Consider the following 16,129-nt stretch of genomic DNA (forward strand, 5'->3'; position numbering starts at 1 on the left):
AAAGTTGCAGGCCTCTCATCGCTCGTCTGTTCTGCACTGCCAGTTCAAATGCGGCGTCTGATTCGGGCCAGTTTAAGGTCGTTTGATGCCTGCTGTCTGCCCGTCAGCTATATGCTGTGTTTACCCTGTCAGGTCTCACCATCCCGGGCAAAACCAAGCTGGAGATTTTTGGCAGCAGGCTCCCGCACAGCATAATGATTCAAACACATATCTCTTCGGGGCAAGGGGGGGGCGGTGTGTATGGGGGAATCTACCGTCAAGTTTCTGGCACCCGCTCAATGGACGAATAAATATAGAAACCCATTAAAATAAAGTGACAGCTCTCCAAGCGAACCTATAGAACAGAACCCAATTCCCAAAATAGTGTCACAAGAGACTTGGCAGCTTCCAAGAGGACAGAAATTCAACACACACAAAACAGACGCAAAAGCCTTCCCTCCGTGCAGCAGTGGCAGGCTCAGGAAATAAAATGCGGGCTGCGGCAATACAAGCCACATAATTCAAACTATGCACACGAGCCGGCTGCACGTGGCACAGTAAACATCTTGTCTACACTGAACCTGAGGGAGAGATTTGCAACGTGGGGTATTTGCGGAGTTATGGGGGGATTCAGTGCCGCTGACAAACTGGCCCTTTGCGATTTGGAAACTGTGGTGCTCTTGTTTGTATAGGAAGATACTAAGACCTAGTCAGTTCCAAGGAAACTGACAGTGTCTGTGTTTAATCACTCTCAGATCAGGAGAAAAGGCCAGAAACAGACAGCATGGCTTGGTGGGTGGAGGAGAATACATAAACCTGGGAGATCAGGGCTCAAATGGTCCACTCTGCTAAAGGTCCATCCAGTCCAGCATTCCTCAGTAAGCAACCAAATGTGTCCGGGGAGCCCACAAGCAAGCAGGAAATGAAGGGAAGATGCTCCTCTCGTTGTTGTTATTTTCTTTTTTTTTCCCTCCTCCCTCCCAATCCCTTTTCCTTTTGTGTCGTGTCTTTCAGATTGTAAGCCAGAGGGCAGGGATTGTCTCATTATTAATCTTTCTTTGTAAAGCGCTCAGGGAGTCTTTTTTGGCTGAAGAAAAGGGCAAAAATTCTGCAAATAAATAATAGTGAAGAGCTTTGGCCAGTTTGGCGCTTCTCATTCTGAACTCTCCACTTTTAGAACGTAAAACATGTATTATTTGCATTTGCGAGATGACGATATGACTCTTTTCATATTACATTCCACATTTGCTAGTCTGCCATCCTCCTCCTCCTGACCCACCGTTGGGACGCTCAGAGGGTTTGTCCTCTTAACTGTAAGAAATAGCCTCAGATGCCTCTTCCGCTTAGAAAACCAGTGCAGAGCATATGCAAACTATACTCCCACATATGCAAATGTCACTCACAAACATCAGCAATCATTGCATCAGCCCCTCTCACTTCTCACACCTATCTGCACAATTCCAGCACCCAGTACTATCGAACAACCAGCTCCTGCAGTCAACTCAAACTGAAGGGGGGTGGGGAAGACCTAGCAATCAATCAGCCCCCACTTCAGACAAAGCTGATGTGCTCACCTGCACTGTGGTCTTTGACCAGTTTGGCCATACTCCAGAAACAAGGTGCTCGGTGCTACAGAATGGATTGGGGTGGATGCAGGGGAGACCCTGAGGGTAATTTCAGTACCCAAGATTCACACATCATGAATCAAGTTCCGGGAAGACTTAGAATGGGAACACCTGGAATTAATTATTGTGGCAATTTCCCAGGGGCTGGGAAGAGAGGGCTGCAGGTTTGCGAAGTTATGAAAAAAAATATGCTTTCTTTTGTGAAAATAAGAGTTTAGATACACACATGCCATGCAAGGTCTGAGGCGTCTGTGTTATGGGAGGGGAAGTCTTTGAATGTGTTCTGGGTCTGGAGATGGGCTCATGTGGCCTGGCTCTCTTACCTGAGCCATCTGAACGGCTTTTCTAAACCAACCTTCGATTTGTACCAAGGCGGCGGCGGGTGTTTTTTTTTACCTCAGTAGCCATCAAGGCCCTACATACTTCCCCTAAAGGGCTGCTCCCATCTGGCATCATCTCCTGTCCTTAACCTGCTCCCTTCGTCTGCTCTCTCAGCCACACCATTTAATTGTTGCCTGCTTGTTTGCAGCTGGAATTCTGCAATTCCGCTAACTCGTGATGACATTGCTGGAATTTGGGGACTACAGTGAGTTCAGTCATTACTGGTACCATTAGAATTGCATACCACAGGGACGCAAGCTTTTTGCCCTAGGAAAGTCCACTTCTGCAGGTCATTAATTGCTTGATTGCCAGAAACATTTTCATCATTAGTAACTCATTAGCAAATAACGCAGCAGACGATTTCAGTTTCGATCCCCCACACACACACCCAGCCATCAGCTGCCAGTAACGAGAAGCAAAAGGGCATTTACAGGAGACTAGCAGTAACCCAGCTGAACTTGCCAGAAAGCCCACCACAATCATGAACACTTCCTAACTTCTGTGTTGCTTGGCCTTTTTCCCTTTCCCTTAGCCATGAAAATGTACCTCTTCAGGGAAACAGGTAGCCTGATTCAAGATAGACACAGATCTTGCTCTATTTAGAGATAACAAGAAAAGGAGGGGGGGGAGAAGTTGTGAACATTCGTGTGCAAGTTTTTAAAGACTGATGCCATTTCAGACACATCTGGCTGCTTGGTTTGACAAGAGGGGGAAAAACTGGACTTGATCTCATCACAAGATATTCCTTTATGGGCCTGGGGAAGAGCCAAGGCTCAAGAGGAAAGTATTCTGTTCCTCAACTATGTGACTGGTTTTGCCTGCTGGGCATGGGCTTTATTAGACAGTGATCCATGGTTTGAGGACCATAAATGAGCTCTAGCTCATTACTTGGGTCTCCCTCCTGTCCCCATCTCTGCGCACAAGAGGAGGAGAGTAAAAATGTTCACTTTCATTTTAGAACAAACCAGTTAGTTCACAAACCAGGATCTGAAACTATAGCTCAGTTGAGATCACCAAATTTACAGATTCGGTCAGTGGTTCCCAACTGTGGCTGCTCCCAGATGTTGCTGGACTACAACTTCCATTGACCCCAGCCAGCATGGTCAATGGTTAGGGATGATGGCAGTTGTAGTTCAACTTCATCTGGGGACTCAAAGTTGGGAACCGCTGGTTAGGTGATCGTTTGAAAGCTCCAGGGCTCATTTTGAGTGAATCGATTTCCCCAAGGGTGAGAACTCAACCCCTCCAGCATTTCACAGGGGAAAACAGGCATATCAAGGATCACTTTGCATGCCTTACCCCTTCCACCATTGCAGGCTGCTGAGGCTCTATTTGGGCTGCTCTATGCAATATTCATTTAGTCTGCCATACTCTGTCCTCCACTGATTTAAAAAACTCAAGAGGGAGCTTGATCTGTTGGATAAAACACATCCTTAAAAAAAAAAGATTGTCCTACAATAGATTATCATCAGTTCAAAATATAGATTAAAAGCTATGTAGCTATATTCTTTGATGAGCTTCCGCTGGGCTTTGAAAACCTGGCTGTTCAGGCGGGCATTTGGGGTGGGTTAGGGTTTTTTAGAGCAATGTTGTTTATGTTGTATTTTGTGTTATTTGTATTGTACGCCGCCTAGAGTAGCTGGGTAGCTGGCCAGATGGGCGGCTAATAAATGTAATAAATAAATACAAATATAGCAGGCTGTGCACTGGGTAGTGCCTTACTGCTCATATGCAATCACTGACATGCATGTGCACTATAGCAAGTGGTAGGCTGAAGGTGGCTCTCCAGATGTTTTGGACTTCAGCTCCCAGAAGCCCCTGCAAGCATGGCCAATGGTCAGGAATGCTGGGAGTGGAAATCCAAAACATCGGGAGATCTACTTTCTTCACACTAGAGGAAAAACACACGCATCCATTCCCCACTCAGAGGAATTCTAGCAACTTACACTAGCATCATCTTAAATGGGCATCCTCAACAGGCAAAACCAGGGACAGTATTTTCCAGGTACAGAGGCCAGAAAACAGGGACTGTTCCTGGTAAATAGGAACAGCTGGAGCAAAAGAACTCCGTCCTGATTTTCACATTACTGTAACGTGCAGAGATTGAAAAGCACACATTGATCACAATTCCGAATCTGTGTGCTGCAAATAGACCAAATGGATTCTGAGCAAAGACTTGTTGTGAGAACAAGAGACTTCTAAATTCTGCTCCTAAAATCTAACTTATTGCAGGCTACACAGCATGTGTACTGTTCTTGGCTACCCATCTAGAGCACTGAACAATCTGTCTCTATTAGTAAAATGCAACATCACAAACTTAAAGGCTGCACAAGGGTCTCTTTCTGTTTCTATTTGTGGCAGCCCTTTCGAGAAATGGAAGACAAACTTCCCTCCATAGCAGGGAGCAAGGTCTGCTGCCCTTTTAAATGGAGAAGCATACAAAAATAATGAAAAAGCAAAGCAAAACATGAAAAATAGTCCCGGATGTTTCAAACACCAGTTCATCTAGCGGTAGAGATCCAAAGCTTAGCACAAGTGGGCAGTTTGTGTCTGAAAGGCTACGTGCAGCTAACAGGCCATGACGTGAGCACACGAGCTTGTTTTGCTGGATCAGCCCAACAGCCCAACATCCTCCTTCCCGCAGTGGCCAGCAGGATGCCTCTAGGAAGCACAAAAACAGAAAACATTGGGAACAGCCAATGCCACTGTTTGCCCCAGCATCTGACAACCCGCAGTATCGTCCCTCTGAACACGAAGGTTCCAAAACATGCAAAACATGAACTGGACCACAGACACACCTCCAAAGTGTCAAGAAAAAGAAACGCGCAAACAAAACATATGCAAGAACCTCATTTTCACACACCACGAATCCCTATCCCACATCGTTCCAAGGAAATGGGTGCCTGGGTAGGGACAGATGACTCTGTCAATTTCAGATTATCTCCATTTCTCATTTTTCTAATCTTCATTTCATTTCTTATATTTCTATACAGCCCCATAGCCAAAGCTCTCCAGGCGGTTCACAATTTTTTTAAAAAAAAAACCCCATTAAAATACATTATATAAAGTATAAACCATTCACGTAATGACACAGAACAAACAGAACACACAACAACAACATACATCTAAAACGATTTAAAACCATCAGCTGGAGACAATTGAAGAGACGCATTGTATGTTGCCAAATGCCTGAGAGAAGAGGGCAGTTTTAACCTGGCACCGAAAAGATGACCATGCTGGCATCAGGCAGGCCTTGTCAGGGATATTATTCCGTAAGTGGGGGGCCACCATCGAGAAGGCCTTCTGCCTTGTTGCCAACCTCAGAGCCTCATTCGGAGGAGGCTCCTGGAGGAGGGCCTTAGATGCAGAGCACAGTGTACAGGTTGGTTCATGCTGGGAGAGGCATTCCGTCAGGAACTGTGGTCCCAAGCCGTGTAAGGCTTTATAGGTCAAAACCAGCACTCTGAATTGGGCTTGGAAGCATATAGGCAGTCAGTGCAATTTGATTTGTCCAGAAGTTTGTATGAATTTTTGAGAAGTTTTAAAAATAAGTTTGCATGAAAATGCCTATGCGTTTTAGTGCACATTTCTTATAATACATGCATTTTAACACATTTTTGCCTAACATACACACTTGTTGTAAGCATATTTCCCAATATAATGCATTTTTGAATGTTTTTTTCCACTAAAAGATGCATTTCTGTGCACAATTACCCTTAATATATGCATTTTTGTATGCATTTGTTTTACCGGAGGACTCCATTGCAAAATTCGGAAACGTGTGCATTTTGAAGGGTAAGTGAGTTTCAGTTTGCGTATTGGTTCAAAAATGCGAATTTAGGTAGGCTCGCATTAAAATGGGAATGTCTCCCCCATCCCTTCTCCTGGGATAATGAGACCAAATAACTGAGCAAGTCTTTATTTTGGGAATTAGTGTGGTGCAGTGGATGGTGGTTCAAGCTATCATGCCAAACCGGGTTGAGCTTTGAGACATACAGGCAAAGCATAGTTTAAACGAAGTTCCTTCTGTGACTTGGATTAAACTCTGAGCTGGAGAAGAATTCGGGGGCCGTAATGCTGGCTTTGGTGATGAGGTGAGTACTGTGAGTCCCCTGGAAGCCTGAAAGTATGAACTCAACAACATTTCACAGAAGAGGAGCATCAGACCTAGGCATTCTGAAACTCATCAAAATTCAAGTTACCAAATTTGAGTCTCTTGAGATGTGGCAGCAAAACTCTAGCTATCGTCTTTGATCTATGCATTTTGAACAGAGAAAGGGCTGGAAGAAAAGGTTTAAACAGAACCTTTCTATGACCAGTCCAAGAAAGCCCTTGAGGCAAAAGAATCACGGAATGATACTTAAGGTGTTGTTCTGTCCTCAGGGGACTTAAGAAAAAAATATCTTCTCAGTCCTATTTCTTTAGTAAGAAAATTAGGCTAGCTGCAACCCCCTTCATATGTTACATTGTGAGGGTGGGTGAAGAGGAATCTGTGTTCCTTACCCTGAGCCTTAGAGAGACCAAGGGCACAAACAGTCCAGACGTCCTCCTGTGCAAACTGCGTGGGAGTCACACAAGAGCAGGACAGTGTGCAATCTAACCATCAATTTACAAAGAATATTTAAGCTGAAATGTAGGTTTTTATTTTTTGTGTCCGTGAAGGACTGGTTGATTTTGCGTCTCTCGCATCTCCCTATATTTAAAGCGCACACACCATTTCCCAACCCAACCGCATCATTTTTTCCAAGTCTAGAAACTCTACAACTCTACAACAGCCTTTTCCAAAGTGGTGCCCTCCAGATTATGGGAGTTGTAGTCCAGGTTGGGGAAGGCTGCTCTACAAAGCTCATTTAATCAGGAAGGAAACTTCATAACCTGTGATGGGTTTAAGCAACAACAACAACAAAAAAGGGGTGGGGGAAATCTGTCTAAAAAAAGACAAATACAGTTTACACCCCAAAATGCATATTTCTTTTTCCATGCCCCATTAGTCAAGGTAATGAATACACACTCATTTTTAAATTACCTCAAGTTTTAGAAACCTTTCTGGATTAAGCAGACAATTGTTTCTTATAAGTGGTACAAAGAATCAACAACTAAAACCCCCCCCCATTCCGCTGAAAGCGCGTGAGAAAGATTAACACAAAACAAAAGAGGCTGTTTAAAATGGTGACATAAATAGGAATCTGGTTGTCAAGGAGCGCGCATTTTTAAAATGAAATTATACTGCATTCTCCTGAATGAAGCTATTATTGGAAGCTAACAAGCTCTATTTAAGAGATAAGCGTTTAACAGTCAAACAGATTGGCTCCCCCCTCCCGCTTTATTCAAATGAATAAAAACCACATAAAGATTTGAATAATCTTTTTTGAGAGAAAAGGGAAAGGGAAAAAAGGAAATGGGGGGGCGGGGAGAGGATAAAACAAAGGGTGGAGGCTGAGAGGAAGAACCCCTGAAATGTGTGATTTGAGCCAAGAGAGATGGCTTTAAAAAAGGGGGGGGCGGGGGAGAAAATGCAAGCAAAAATAATTTTGGAAATATATTAAAAGTCATCTCATTCAGAGGCAAGTCAATAGTCCCCGAGGGACACTGAAATGCAGTGAATCATCAAGGAAATTGACTGATGTGCTCCATACTACTTCCGCTGTTTATATTGCTTCATAGTCCAAAGGAATTCTGCATCAATCCCGTTATCAGATCAAGTGCCTGGCAACGTTCAGAGTCCTACTTTTAAAGGGGCCTAAACCTAGGCCCTTGAGGACAACTGAAGTCCCCACAGCACTGATTCCAAAGACATCTCTTTGACATCCCTGGATCTCCCCCAGTGCAGTACCTCAATCCAGCAATGCCTTACAGGTCCAAAAATGACAAAGAACCTTGTGGCACTGTAAATATTAACACATTTGATATGACATAAGCCTTCTCCAACCTGGTGTCCTCCAGATGTGTTGCACTAAAACTCCCAGAATCTTCCAGCCAGTGGCTGGGAGTTGTAGTCCAACATACCAAGGAACAAGGTTTGAAGCTTCTGTGTGATGGGAAGGGAAATCTTTGAATGTGTTCTGGGTCTGGATATGTAGCTCATATGGCTTGGCTCTATTACTTGAGCCATCTGAATAGCTTTGACTGGAACTGGACATCTGTTGGATGGGACTGGAACCAATGAGTCTTGCAGGTCCAATGGCTCCAACTTGTATGTACACAATCTATCCTACCTCCAACCAGAACTGCTTCATTCATGGAGGTCACAAGCTCTATGCCCCTGGATGTCGGCCCCACTGTACACAATGAGATTTAGTTCTGACTTAACATGCATAGGATTGCACTGTGAAATGTGCACACCTGTCTGCATTTTGGGCCCCAGACTGGGAAGAACAAGTTTTTAATTGATAGCTAGTTGGTTTTATGGGAAATTTTTTTTTAAAAGGTATGGCTAGTGAATCAGTATCAGCATCAATAAATTACAACCACTTTGGAACTGTTCATGTCAGGTGGATCCATTAACATATATGCACCCATTTGAAATGTCAAGTAGGTTCAGCTTTCTCTGCAAACATTTTGCACATCTATCTAAAAATAATTTATAGGATGCCTTTAAGGGTGGAACCTTTTCAACATGCACATTTCTTTTGTACTGAAGAAGCTGCTGATGGCCCCAAACTCTTGATTCCACACTCCCAGCTGTATTTCCCCCAACCGCATTCCATACAAATATACATTCTGACAGCCCCAACAGAGTTAAAGGAGTCTCTCTGGAGCTCAGAGGCCCACCAATGAGAGATATACTGTTTGGGGGGAATGACTGAAACCGTACATGATTAAAACAATTAAAGAAATTGGTAGAAGCCATAAATAAAGTTAACAAGGCATGCCAGAGGCGCCAAGCAGCAATTGCTTAGGAAAATTATGCTTCTGCATGCTGAATTTTGGTGGGCTTCCCTCTCCCTCCCCCCACTCAAAGAAAGCTATATTTCATGCTTGCATTTGCTGCCGGAGAGGCCCTGTGTTAGGTTAGCTGAAATATGGCCCTGATGATACTGCAGCTTTGAAATACCGTGGTTAGTACTTTGAACCGAGCAGAATTTATCTCTGTGCACACTGCTAATTGAACCACACACACAGAGTTCTACTTAGCTGTGTGAGTTGTGGGCAGGCACACACAGACACGTTGGCAGCCAAAGGCCCAGATGAGATGTGGCATGGGAAATCCATTAACAGGATCTTCCTTTAAAAATTTAAAATATGTAAGTGCAATAATAAAATAGCAGACAGCATTAGCACTGCAAACAAATTAAATAATAATTCACTTCGAAACCACAATTCAGTATAAGAGAACAGGAAAAAGGGCAATGCCCTCTACAGCTACTGTGGGAACTGTGGCACCTTCTTGCGGAGCGAATGATGTTATTCCTCTGACAGCAGGGACCATCCTTGATTTGGGGGGGGAGGAGACAGAGCGAGAGAGAGAGAAGAGTTCCTCAAGTAACTAAGACAAATAAATAACTACATGTATATGTTAAAATAGACAACTCGTTTTCCTCCGCTCTGAAACTCATTCATTCATTCATTCATTCATTCATTCAATTTATTAATCGCCCATCTGACTGGTCACCCAGCCACTCTGGGTGATGTACAATAGTAAAAACAATTTAAAACAATAAAATTTCACATTTAAAAACATATTTAATTTAATATCAAGTCATAAGAAACAGCACCATCTCTTAGCATGTGTAGAGCCCCATTCTTCAGTGCTAAGCAACCATGCGTACTTTTATCCAAGGCATGGTGGCAGGCTGATCAGTGGCAGAAGGGACCCCAGGAGATGGCAGAAGATTACCATAGAGCAGACACTACAACAGTATTTCCCAAACATAGCTTCCAAATCATGTGAAGTACTAGTTCCCCTCTACTCAGCACTGGTCAGGCCTCATCATGAGTACTGTGCCCAGTTCTGGGCACCACCCTTTAAGAAGGATGCAGACAAGCTGGAGAGGGTTCAGGGGAGGACAACGAAGATGATGAGGGGACCGGAAACAAAGCCCTATGAGGAGAGACTGAAGGAACTGGGCCTGTTTAGCCTTGAGAAGAGAAGACAGAGGGGAGATAGGATAGTGCTTTTCAAGTCCTGGAAAAGTTGTCACAGAGAGGAAGGCCAGGATCTCTTCTTGATCATCCCAGAGCGCTGGACATGGAAGAATGGGCTCAAGTCACTGGAAGCCAGATTCCAGCTGAACATCAGGAAAAACGTCCTGACCGTTAAAGCAATATGACAATGGAACCGATTACCTAGGGATACTGGAAGCATTCAAGACGAGGCTGGACAGCCATCTGTCAGGGTTGCTTTGACTTAGATTCCTGCTTTGAGCAGGGGGTTGGACTCGATGGCCCCTTCCAATCCTACTATTCTATGATTCAATTGGGGGGACTAAAATTGGAGTCACACTTTGAAACATATATATTCAGTATCCAGACTAATGGGTGAACATCCATCTTGTAACCACAGAGTAGCCCAGTTAGGGATGAGCAACTATGTATACACCCTCCCTCTCTTTCATGACTCAATTTGCAGGCCATGAAAGGGGATGCATTTTATCAGTTTCTGGGACTGGGGGCAAATTTTGATGACAGGATGCACAAAATGCAACAGTGCTCCTTGTTGGCATCAGCCACCATTTTGTTTTCTCTAGAAAGCCACACTGGCAGTGGCCATTCTTCCAGGAGCTTGCCCCGTGGACTGATGGTACATCACGATGTAGCATTGTGGGGGTAGGGAGCTGGTAACACCAAAAAACCATGAGAATGCCATTGAGTTTTCCCCAACCTTGAAATTCACCCCAAAATGTTCAAGTGGAGAAGCAGTTTTGTCCCCTTTTGCCAAGAAATTCAGGACAGAATGTATCTTCTCTGAACTTTCAGCCCAGCTGAAAGGTCTTAGATAATCAGCTAATGGTGATTGCATTTGATAATATGAGATCTAGGGCAGATCTCTACCATTTAACCCTACTTAAATGTCAGAGTTAGGTACTATATTATTCTGAACTAAGAAATCCTATATCAAAATAAATCATTTTGCTTCCAGACTTCAAAATTTAAAGTAGAATCTAATTCTAAATTATCTATCCCTGAACTAACTGGTGATATTGAAGGTTAGGCTGGGAGTCAGTGACTGGCCCAAAGTCACCCAGTGAGCTTCATAGCCGAATGGAGACTAGAACCTGGGTATCCCAAGTCCCAGTCCAACACTACACCACACTGGTTCTTGTCATTATTAAGTTTGATACTGTGAAATGTTGCTTTGTATATTTTGTTCTGGAGTTCCTATTCCCCCATAAGGTAGTATGTAGCACGGCTTTTATCAAAGCTCTTTCAAACAGAGACATTAAAGAATAAAGTTCTTTTAACGAATCTGTTACCCAATTAATACACTTTGCCACATAATACAATTTCAAATTGGGAACTGACAGTTGTCCTTGTTTTCTTCATCATATTGGATAATACTTTTAATTCTAGGGATTTTTTTTTTACCATTCTAAATAAACTTTTAACAAAAGTTATTGTCATTTGATAATTTGCTGAGTAGATATTTTAATGGGAAGAAATTGATTTTTCTCCCAATAGTAGTGTAATTTTTACTGCAGCAATTCTGCCCATAAATCATGAATGCAATTTCTCCCATTGTTTAATTAACGAAAAACTCATTATATAAAGGCTCATAATTATACATACATAATTTGTTTATCTTATTTGTTATTTTTATTCTGAGACACCTAATCGGTTTTGATTTCCAGCTGTAGCTGAACTCATCTCTTATCTGTTTTTTGCATTATTATTAAAACTGATGCCTAATATTTCAATTTTATCTCTATCCAGGTTGTATTACGACTAATGGTCCATAAATTGCAATAATGTTCTCAATCTCTTTCAGAGATTTAAGAGGTTTTGTAACTGCTTATATCATCTGCATACAATTTAAATTTATTCACATTATTTTTTTTATCTGAACACCAGTTATCTTAACATTTCCCCTCACTTTTCTTGCAAAAGGTTCCAAAACTAAAAGAAACAATGAATGCTGACAAAGGTCATGCTTGTCTTTTTCCTTTACTCCAGGGCTGGACAGAAAGTAAATCTCCAGATGTTTTGACCTTCAGCTCCCAGCATTCCTGACCTGGCAGGGGCTTCTAGATGCTGAAGTCCAAACATCGGGAGATCTACCTTCTACCCACCCCTGCAAAGTTTATGCAACTCAAACATGGAAAATATAATCTCATTTGTGCATATTTTGTTTTAGCTTTAGATATATAGTGTGCCTGCATTTTCTAAAACTGGTCAGAGTTGAAAGATGTTAATACTTCACATAAAAAAGGCCACTCAAAAGTAGCCAAGGAGGGTTTTGAACATTCCTTAGCAACTGGTTGTATCTCCTCTTACTCTGAGAACCTTGGGAACAGATGATCTCCAGGTGATGCCTGAAGCAACCCCATAGCCCTGTGAAGCAAAGTTTTTCTGATAGCTACACACCACAAGGTGGGCACATGACAGCACAGCTGGAGGACATGAGGTGTCCTCCTCACAGCCCATAGAGTTCTTTTTTCTGTGCGCGGGATGGGAAAGTGGTGTACGCTGTGCTGAACAACCAAGCAGGCATGTGGCAAAAAGAAGGAGAACAATAAATTAATCCTGAAGGCAAAGCTGCTGGTGAGGCTGGAGTGCAAATCCCCTAGCAACTTTCCTAGACAGCCAGACTAATTAAGCCGCTTCAGGAGCCCCCAAGAACATACACTTTCTGCCGATTTACACAGTGCCTCCCCTGCTCCAGAGCCAGGGTTGAAGGACGGCTTTCATCCCTAATGAGACCTGAAGCGCAGGACTGGTGTTCTCCTATTCAACACTCAACTCTGATACTCGTGTCTCAACAAATAATCCGACGGGTAGTTCATCCATGATGGAAGAAAACAACAACAACAACAACACACTCACAGGGAAGCAATTTTACGAGCTATTCCGAATTATTCAAATAGCTCTGCAAACATTAACAGGTCAAATTTCATACCAGTCCAGAGGGATAAGAGAGGGGTGGGAGACTTCAGGCTTGCGGGATCTACAGTGTTTATTTACTAAAACTGGAGCCACGTGCAAAATGGTGGCTCAGGTGAACGGGCATACGCTAAATATTGAAGAAGTACTGAGTGTGCCTTTGAGCACACCCCCAGCCCAGGAAATATGATCAGTACCAGAACCAAGTTCACAAGTCCTTTCAAACACAAATCCACTCCTGGCTTTTCTCCCAAAGCATTCTTTTTCAGCAACCTCATTTAGGGTGGAAAAGGTTTTTAGTTTACCGTTGTTGGACAACTGGGAGTCAGAAACCCTGGTCGGTCTATTGAAAATAACCCAGAACTCTACTAGGAGATCCTGATCTACCTTTTGCCTGCTCCTGGGATAAAACATCACATAGACCTTCCAACATTTCACAGGAGAAAACAGAGACGATGCACTTGTAACATGCCTATTCGCATGCCAAGGACCACCGCCCAAGGCCTCTCACCACCAGCACCACGGCTTCTGTGACAGCCTATCCTTCACTGAGGGCCAAACTCGATATCATGCTAATTGTATGAATGCAATTTATGTGAACATTTATTTAAAAAATGTAAGTAGTAGCTGCAGGAAGTGGGGCTCTCCTACCCCCCACCCCTCCACTGTGGACATGACACATGCACATATACACAAGCTGGTATTTGCACCAAGAGAGAAACATTCAAGTAGCAGGTTTGGGGAGGGGGGATTTTTGTCAGGTCTATGGGAGGGAAGGGGAGGGTTAAACTCTCCCTCTGTAATCCCAGTGCTGTTCACTCCCCGTGGCTGCTATGTAAATTTCTTTTAAAATGTGCATGTTAATTGAAATTAACATTGTATCTCCTTTGGTCAACAGGGTGGGTTTTCTTTGGCTAAAGCGGAGGTGTTGAACCTCAGGCTCGTGGTCCACCTGGGGCCCCCAAACTGGCCTTATGGGGTTCTGCAGATAGCCCCTTCCCCTTCCCCTGGTTCCACCCCCTTTTCCCTGACTGCTGATTGTTTGGTGGTTTCCTGGTTTTTGTGTAGTGTTTTCCCATTCTAAAGGTTGAAATAGAATCAGAGAATCAGAGAATAGTAGGGTTGGAAGGGGCCTACAAGGCCATCGAGTCCAACCTCCTGCTCAGTGCAGGAATCCAAGTCAAAGCATCCCTGACAGGTGGCTGTCCAGCCTCATCTTGAATGCCTCCAGTGTGGGAGAGCCCACTGCCTCCCCAGGTAATGGGCTCCATTGTCATATTGCGCTAACAGTCAGGAAGTTTTTCCTGAGGTTCAGCTGGAATCTGGCTTCCTGAAACTTGAGCCCATTATTCCATGTCCTGCACTCTGGGATGATCCAGAAGAGATCCTGGCCTTCCTCTCGCCAACCCAACACAATCTACCATGGTTTATCCCCTTCTTCTAGGACAGGGATGAGGAATGTGCAACCCTCCAGATGTGGCCGGACTGCAACTCCCATCTGTCCTAGTCAGCATAGCCAGTGGTGTGGTGTGGAATGATGGGAGTTGCAGTCTTAAGGCTTAGTTACTGGCACAAAGATCTTTCAGCAAAAGTGTGCCATTATTTATGATATTTTTTGTCCTGACCCTTTTGCCCAGCCCCCACCCTCCCCAGGAATGCAGCCCCTAGGAGCTTCTCTGAAATTGAATTTCGCCCTCAGGCTGAAAGAGGTTCAACATAGCTGGGCTAAAGAAATATCAGAAAAACATAATGGTCACACAATTAGTTATTGACAGCTCAGCATCTGGCAAGCTGTGTGCTGCATGACACCTTAGTGTTTATGTGCAAGCACTTGAGATAAGATTCACCTCTCTTCTGACTCAGAGATTTAATTGCAAGAGACTGTGGGAGAAGGCCAAGGGCAGAAGAACCCCGCTATAGCAACTCACACCAACAATTGAGTGAATAAATTAAATAAATAAACAAATACACCGAATTTTAACAAGGTCCTCCACAAAGAGAAAAATAGGGACAGTGATTCACCAGGTTACCAGAAAACAGGGATTTTCTCTAGTAAATAGGGATGCTGGAAAAGGCTGGGGAAGTGGGGGGAATGCACTGGTCTACGGAGATCCATGCACTAAGTAGGAATGTGTGTACAAGCAAAACGTGAGTTCGTCTAAGTTCTCCAAACTCCATCTTGAAGTTCGTTCCGTCTCGTGTCAGTATCAGATTGAGATATTTGTGGGTTTTTTTTCCCCTTTTCGCATGGACATTCGTATATATTTTTGTGCGCCTTTCCCCAAATGAATGCATCAATTGTGCACACCTTTGAAATGGGTGCATTCCTCTCCCATTGATTAAAGCCTGTTGGTGCATTTTTCAAAGGTATGCATTTTTAAGCACATTTTTCAAATGTGCGCATGCTGTCAACCACAACTTCTTTTGGTCCGCAAATCACATTGCAAGTTCAGAAATATATGGACTTCGATGGCAGCTTGTTTGGTCCAGAAGGTGGAAACGGGTAAAACTTGATTAAAAAACAAACAGAAACAAATTTGTCGTACATCCCTACCACTAAGCAAGGTTGGAACTGGTGTTACGCAGTAGTTTGGGTGGCTACTTGGATATAGTTCATGGTGAAGTGTGGAGTCTCTGCCATGGTTTGCCTCCTTTCGGGGCTGACAGAAAACACTAGAATGTATAAGGTTGACAACAGTGTTCTCTGGATTCTTTGTAAAACGCGAGTGAATGAGGAATGGCAATTCTGGGATGGATAACTAGTAGAGAAGCAACCAAGGTTCCCTAATGAGGAAACTTTCTTGCCACATAAGAAGCTTCTTTATACAGAGTCTGACCATCAGAGCATCTAGCCCAGTATTGTTGACACGGACTGGCAGGAATTTCAGGCAGGAATTTTCCCAGAGATTCCAGAGACTGAACCTGGGACTTTGTGCACGCAAAGCATGTGCTCTACCACTGAGCCACAGTCCCTCCTACCTTTCTATACACAGTCACACAGGAGAGCATTGGGCATACTCTTGGTACATGTGAAGTGACAGCGAGACCCACCAGGAATGGCCAGTGTTCCATTTGCACAACTCTACAACTGTGTGCAGAGCACAGGG

General features: G+C 43.7%; 1 protein-coding gene and 1 long non-coding RNA gene across 9 annotated transcripts in view; one reads left to right on the forward strand and one right to left on the reverse strand.

Annotated features, from left to right (window-relative positions):
* The window catches only part of MSI2 (musashi RNA binding protein 2), a 546,823-nt gene that overhangs the window by 133,645 nt on the left and 397,049 nt on the right, over positions 1–16,129 (reverse strand). The gene's annotated exons all lie outside the window — the stretch shown is intronic.
* LOC146334944 (uncharacterized) overlaps positions 1–16,129 on the forward strand; it is a 68,132-nt gene that overhangs the window by 46,520 nt on the left and 5,483 nt on the right. The gene's annotated exons all lie outside the window — the stretch shown is intronic.

Source organism: Heloderma suspectum, chromosome 16, assembly GCF_057233095.1.
Source record: "Heloderma suspectum isolate Gila_16-S chromosome 16, 16-S_ref, whole genome shotgun sequence".
In the NCBI taxonomy this organism is placed as follows: Eukaryota; Metazoa; Chordata; class Lepidosauria; order Squamata; family Helodermatidae; genus Heloderma; species Heloderma suspectum.